This window comes from Equus caballus, chromosome 23 (assembly GCF_041296265.1).
Source record: "Equus caballus isolate H_3958 breed thoroughbred chromosome 23, TB-T2T, whole genome shotgun sequence".
NCBI lineage: Eukaryota > Metazoa > Chordata > Mammalia > Perissodactyla > Equidae > Equus > Equus caballus.
The window spans coordinates 18,629,513-18,636,824 of record NC_091706.1 but is presented as its reverse complement, the minus strand read 5'-3'; positions in this window follow the sequence as shown (position 1 = coordinate 18,636,824).

The following is a 7,312-nucleotide window of genomic DNA, read 5'->3' as shown; positions in this document are numbered from 1 at the left end:
GGAGAAAAGAGAACCCTCATACACTGTTGGTGGGAATGCAAACTGGTGCAGCCACTATGGAAAACAGTATGGAGATTCTTCAAAAAGTTTAAAATAGAAATACCATGCAACCCAGTTATCCCACGACTGGGTATTTATCCAAAGTACTTAAAATCAACAATTCAAGGAGACTTATGCACCCCTGTGTTCATTGCAGCATTATTCACAATAGTCAAGAAGTGGAGGCAACCCAAGTGCCTATTGACTATTGATTGGATAAAGAAGATGTATATATATACAAACAATGGAATACTACTCAGCCATAAAAAAAAAAAAATCATCCCATTTGCAACAACATGGATGGACCTTGAAGGTACTATGTTAAGCAAAATAAGCCAGACAGAGAAAGACAAACACCATGATTTCACTCATTTGTGGAAGATAAACTAACACACAGACAAAGAGAACAGTTCAGTGGTTACTAGAGGGGAATGGGGTGGGGGGTGGGCATAAGGGGTGAAGGGGCACATACATACTGTGACTGACAAATAATAATGTACAACCAAGATTTCACAATGTTATAAATTATGATGACTTCGATAAAATTTTTTTAAATAGAAAAAGAAAGGGTCCAATCTAACAGCCACTAAGGTTTTAAAAGAATACCAAGGTCACTTCCAACTGGAAAGGAATTTTCATTAGATGCTAAAAGAACCCCTATGAAAGGCTTCTGGCCACAGGTATGTGTGTGTGTGTAAGCAGATACATTAAAAGAAGCCCAGCAGCAGCCTGATAGAGAAATATGAGTGACAAACGTGATAAATCATGTCACATGGCAAAGCAACAACTAATTTCTGACCCAAACTCTTCTGGACTGTTGTGTGCACCTGTTCCCTGAAGGTAAATCTTGCCAGCACACTTACTCCCTGTCAGCAAGGCCACTCATCTCGAACACCACACCCCAGAAAGGGGCCTCTTTGTGGGAACTGAAAATAGCCGTTCATTATTGGCTTTACAGAGGGTTGTAAAAAAAACTCAACATATGGTTCCATGAACTTAATAAACTTGATGTAGTTAAGAATTCACTTCAGTTAACTCCTAGCCCAGTGTTGTCCAATGGAAATACAGTGTAAGCCACATAAGCAATTTTAAATTTTCTAACAACCACATTTAAAAAGGTAAGAAACAGGTGAAATTAAATGTAATAATATATTTAACCCAGTATATCAAAAATATTGCTATTTTAAACTATTAATATAAAAAGATAATCATGAGATATCATCTTATGGTGTTTTTGCACTGTGTGAAGCCCAGTGTGTGTTTTGCACCCACAGCACATCTCCACTCCGACCAGCCAAGTTCCAAGTGCTCAGCATCCACCTGTGGTAGCAGCTACTGTACTGGACCGCTCAGGTCTAGCCTCAAAATTAAGAATAACTCACGTGTGAAGCATATTAAAACTCATTTCCTAGGTTTTAGAAGAAACTGAGGACTTTAAAGTCCCTCTCCTGCTGACTACAGTAAAGTTTGCATTGGCAGCAGTAGTCCAAATCCCTCACATATCTTAAATGCAGATGTAAGTATTCTGACCCTTATGTAGTAAACAACAAAAGCTTAAAAATTAAAAAAAAAAAAAAAGGTTTTTGTGTTCAAGCAAAATCTCTGACTGTGGCCAGGGAACAGTTTTAACAAGGGCTGCAAGCTAAATGCATTTAGGAGCCAGGCAAGTCACATTAATGAGTGGGAACCTGCATGTTGTGTGTAAAACAGGGGGTTGTGACACTTGTGCCAAATTGGAGAGTGCATGTTTTGTCTAAACATGCTCAAATTGAAAACCTGGGTAAATAACATGCGTGTCAAACAAAACCCATCTGTGAACCAGATTTAGCCTGCAGGCTGCTGGTTTGGAACACCTAATTCAATGGGACCAAAAAAGGGAGCATCATGAAGGGAAGGCTTGTTTTAGTCCCTTTGTGGAGGAGTCTGGTGACAGGTGTCTCCTGGTGTCTCCCTGGTGACACTGCCAAAAGCAATATTTCCTCTTCCCAACAATAGAGGCTTCTGTGCTGTAAACATGCCTCTCACTTACAGCTGTCTGTTAGGAGGTCAGTCTTTGGGATATTCAAGAAGCAGGAAAACCATTAGACACAGATCCTCCGTAAGACAGGCTCATTAACGTGGAATCACACGACGTTGGATGTATGCACATCCTTGCTCTCTCCAGGGATGGACTGGAGTGTGATCAGGCCACACTAAGAACAGGAGCCTGACTTGGTCACTGCTGTGAAGTCAAGAGCAGCTTAAGTGCTAGGGGCCTGTTCACTGTTATTTGTCCTGCTGACAGCCAGGCAACACTCACTGTGGAGCTGTGCTATTCGAGGCAATGTGCCCTTCACCTACCTTCAGTCCTTCTTGAACTAGAAGCACTCTTCTAAAGATAAGACATATTAAACAAAAAAGAACATTTTCAAGTTAGCTGTCTTAAGACAAAAAAAGTATTTTTAGTTCTGAAAAATCTTGAGAATATATGATCAGGTGTGCATTGCAACAGTTATATTTGCATCTTAGAAGGATCACCAAGCAGGTAATCAAACATACTTCTCCTAAGAGCACAAATATATGACAGCAGTATCTTCAATAAGAGAAAGTGATTCCCTTTTAAAAACTCACAATACCATTCTCTGGGTATTCGTGAGATCACTCCATTTGATGGAGTGACTCCAATCTGGATGCTGTCATCATAGTAAAAAGAGCATCCTCCTAACTCTCTTAAATCAGGAGAAGATAGTTTGGACATCATTAGGCTCATTCTTTCTATGGAGTGTGTTATTCTGCTTGGGGGTGCCATAACAAAATATCAGAGACTGGGTGGTCTAGACAACAGAAATCTATTTTCTCACACTTCTTGAGGCTGGAAGTCCAAGATCAAAGTGCTGGCAGGATGGAGTTATCTGAGGCCTCTCTCCTTGCCTTGCAGATGGCTGCCTTCTTGCTGCCTCTTCCCATGGTTGTCTCTCTGTGCATGTCCACCCCTGGTGTAGCTTCCTCTTATTATAAGGTTACCAATTATATTTGATTATGGTCCACCTAATAGCCTCATTCCAACTTAGTCACCTCTTTAAATGCCTTATCTCAAAATACTGTTACTTTCTGAAGTATTGGGGGTTAGGGCTTCAACATATGAATTTTGGAGGGACACAATTTAGTTCTTAACAGGAAGTAACATTTCATGATAACAAAAATAGCTAACATTCATCAAGTGATCTTTATAATCTATCAACTGTAATAAGCACATTACATGTTTTAACTCATTTCATACTCATAACAACCCCATGAGCTAGATACGTTTATAATCTGCATTCTGCAGAAGCAAAGATGATGCAGAGAGGGCATAAGTAACTTACCCAAGGTCTCATGGCCAGTAAGTGGCAGAGCAAGGATATGAACACAGATGGCTTGACTGCAGAACCCAAAAGTAACCAAGCACTTGGCTACTTTATAACAGATAGATAGAAATGTTTTTTCAGCAACCTGCTACTTAAAATTTTTTCACAATGGTTCAACATTCAGTCTGTTACAGACTGAATTGTGTCTCCCCAAAATTCATATGTTGAAGCCCTCTCCCCCAATGTGACTGAATTTGGAGACAGGGCCTTTCAAGAGGTCATTAAGGTTAAGTGAGCCCATAAGAATGGGGTCCTAAAGGGAAGAAGAAAGGAATAGAGAAGAACTACTAAAACAACCAGAAAAAAAGTAACAAAATGGCAATAAGTACATTCTTATCAATAGCTATTTTAAATGTCAATGGACTAAATGCTCCAATCAAAAGTCATGGAGTGGCCAATTCAGTAAAAAACAAAAACAAGACCTGTACATATGCTGCATAAAAGAGACACACTTCAGACCTAAAAACTCTCACAAACTGAAAGTGAAGGGATGGAAAAAGATACTTCATGAAAATGGCAATGAAAAGAAAGCCGGGGTAGCAATACTTGTATCAGACCAAATAGACTTTAAAACAAAATCTGTAACAAGAGACAAAGAAGGGCACTACATAATGATAAAGGGAACAATCCAACAAGAGGATATAACACTTGTAAATATCTATGCACCCAACATAGGAGCACCTAAATATATAAAGCTACTATTAACAGACATAAAAGGAGAAATAGACAGTAACACAATAATAGGGGACTATAACACTCCATGTATACAAGTGGATAGATCATCCAAGCAGAAGATCAACAAGGAAACCTTGGCCATAAATGACATACTAGACCAGACGGACTTAACAGATATATACACAGGACTGCAGAATACATGTTCTTTTTGAATGCACATGGAACATTCTCCAGGATGGATCACATATTAGGCCACAAAAAAAGTCTCAATAATTTAAGAAGATTGAAATAATACCAAGCATTTTTTCTGACCACAGTGGTAGGAAAGTAGAAATCAACTACAGGAAGAAGATCAGAAAAGCCACAAATATTTGGAGATTAAACAAATGCTACTAAACAATGACTGGCTCAATGAAGAAATCAAAGGAGAAATCAAAAACTACCTGGAGACAAATGAAAATGGAAATACAACATGCCAAAATTTATGGGATCCAGCAAAAGTGGTTCTAAGAGGGACATTTATAGCAATACAGGCCTACCTAAACAGACAAGAAAAATCTCAAATAAATAATCTAACAGTACACCTAAAGGAACTGGAAAAAGAAGAACAAACAAACCCCAAAATCAGTAGAAGGAAGGAGATAATAAAAATCAGAGGAGAAATAAATGAAATAGAGACTAAAAAACAATAGAAAAAATCAATGAAACTAAGACCTAGTTCTTTGAAAAGATAAAATTGACAAACCTTTAGCTACACTCTCCGAAAAAAAAGAGAGAAAGCTCAAATAAACAAAATCAGAAATGAAATAGGAGAAATTACAATGGACACCTCAGAAATACAAAAAAATTATAAGAGAATACTATGAAAATATATACACCAACAAATTGGATAATCTAGAAGAAAAAAGATAAATTCTTAGAATCATACAACCTTCCAAAACTGAATCAAGAAGAAATAGAAAATTTGAATACACCAATCACCAGTAAAGAGATCAAAAACCTCCCCAAGAGTAAAAGTCTGGGACCAGACAGCTTCCCCCAATGAATTCTACCAAGATTTCAAAGAAGACTTAATACCTATCCTTCTCAAACTCTTCCAAAAAATTGAAGAAGAGGGGAGCTTCGTAACTCATTATATGAAGCTAACACTACCCTGATACCAAAACCAGACAAGGAAACACAAAAAAAGAAAATTACAGGCCAATATCACTGATGAACATCAATGCAAAAATCCTCAACAAACTACTAGCAAATCAAATACAACAGTACATTAAAAAGATCATACATCATGATCAAGTGGGATTTATTCCAGAGATGCAGGGATGGATCAACATGCACAAATCAATCAACGTGATACACAACATTAACAAAATGAGGAATAAAAATCATGTGATCATCTCAATAGATGCAGAGAAGGCATTTGACAAGATACAGCATCCATGTATGATAAAAACTGAATAAAATTGGTATAGAAGGAAAGTATGTCAACATACTAAAGGCCATATATGACAAACCCACAGCTAATATCATTCTCAGTGGAGAAAAACTGAAAGATATCCCTCTAAGAATGGGAACCAGACAAGGACACCCACCTTCTCCACTCTTATTTAACATAGTATTGGAAGTCCTAGCCAGAGTAGTTAGGCAAGAAAAAGAAATAAAAGGGATCAAAACTGGAACAGAAGAAGTGATACTGTCACTACTTGCAGATGACATGATTTTATATATAGAAAAACTTAGGGAATCCACCAAAAAACTTTTAGAAATAATACGTGAATACAGTGAAGTTGCAGGATACAAAACCAACATTAAAAAAATCATTCGCATTTCTATACATTAACAATGAAGTAGCAGAAAGAGAAATTAAGAATAAAATCCCATTTACAATTGTAACAAAAAGAATAAAATACCTAGGAACAAATTTAACCAAAGAGGTGAAAGACCTGTACACTGAAAACTATAAAACATTGTCAAAAGAAATAGAAGACACAAAGACATGGAAAGGTATTCCCTGCTCTTGGACTGGAAGAATTAACATAGTTAAAATGTCCATACTTCCTAAAGCAATCTACAGATTCAGTGCAATCTCTATCAAAGTTCCAATGACATTTTTCACAGAAATAGAAGAATCCTAAAATTTATATGGAGCAACAAAAGACTTCAATAGCCAAAGGAATCCTGAGAGAAAGAACAAAGCTGGAGGTATCACATTCCCTGACTTCAAAATATACAAAGCTACAGTAACCAAATCAGCATGGTACTGGCACAAAAACAGACACACAGATCAATGGAACTGAATCAAGAGCCCAGAAATAAATCCACACATCTATGGACAGCTAATTTTCAACAAGAGAGCCAAGAACATACAATGGAGAAAGGAAAATCTCTTCAATAAATGGTGTTGGGAAAACTGGACAGCCATCTGCAAAAGAATGAAGGTACACCATTATCTTACACCATACACAAAAATTAACTCAAAATGGATTAGATACTTGAATGTAAGACCTGAAACCATGAAACCTCTAGAAAAAAACATAAGCAGTATCCTCTTCCACATTGGTCTTAGCAGCATATTTTCAAGTACCATCTTACCAAGCAAAGGAAACAATAGAAAAAGTAAACAAATGGGACTACATCAAACTAAAAATCTTCTGCACAGCAAAGGAAACCATCAACAAAACGAAAAGACAACCTAACAATTAGGAGAAGATATTGCAAACCATATATCTGATAAGGGGTTAATATCCAAAACATATAAAGAATTCATACATCTCTACAACAAAAAAAGTAACAACCCAATTAAAAAATGGGCAAAAGATTTGAATAGACATTCCTCCAAAGAACATATACAGATGGCCAACAGGCACATGAAAAGATGTTCAACATCACTAACTATCAGGGAAATGCAAATCAAAACTACAATGAGATATTACCTCACGTCTGTCAGAATGGCTATAATTAACAAGACAAAAAAAAAAGCAAGTCTTGGAGAGGATGTGGAGAAAAGGGAACTCTCATACACTGCTGGTGTAGTGCAAACTGGTATAGCACTATGGAAAAAGTACGGAGATTCCTCAAAAAATTAAGAATAGAACTACCTACAATCCAGCTATTTCACTGCTGGGTATTTATCCAAAGATCATGAAAACATGAATGGGTAAAGAGATAAGCACCCCTATGTTCATTACAGCATTATTCACAACAGCCAAGAC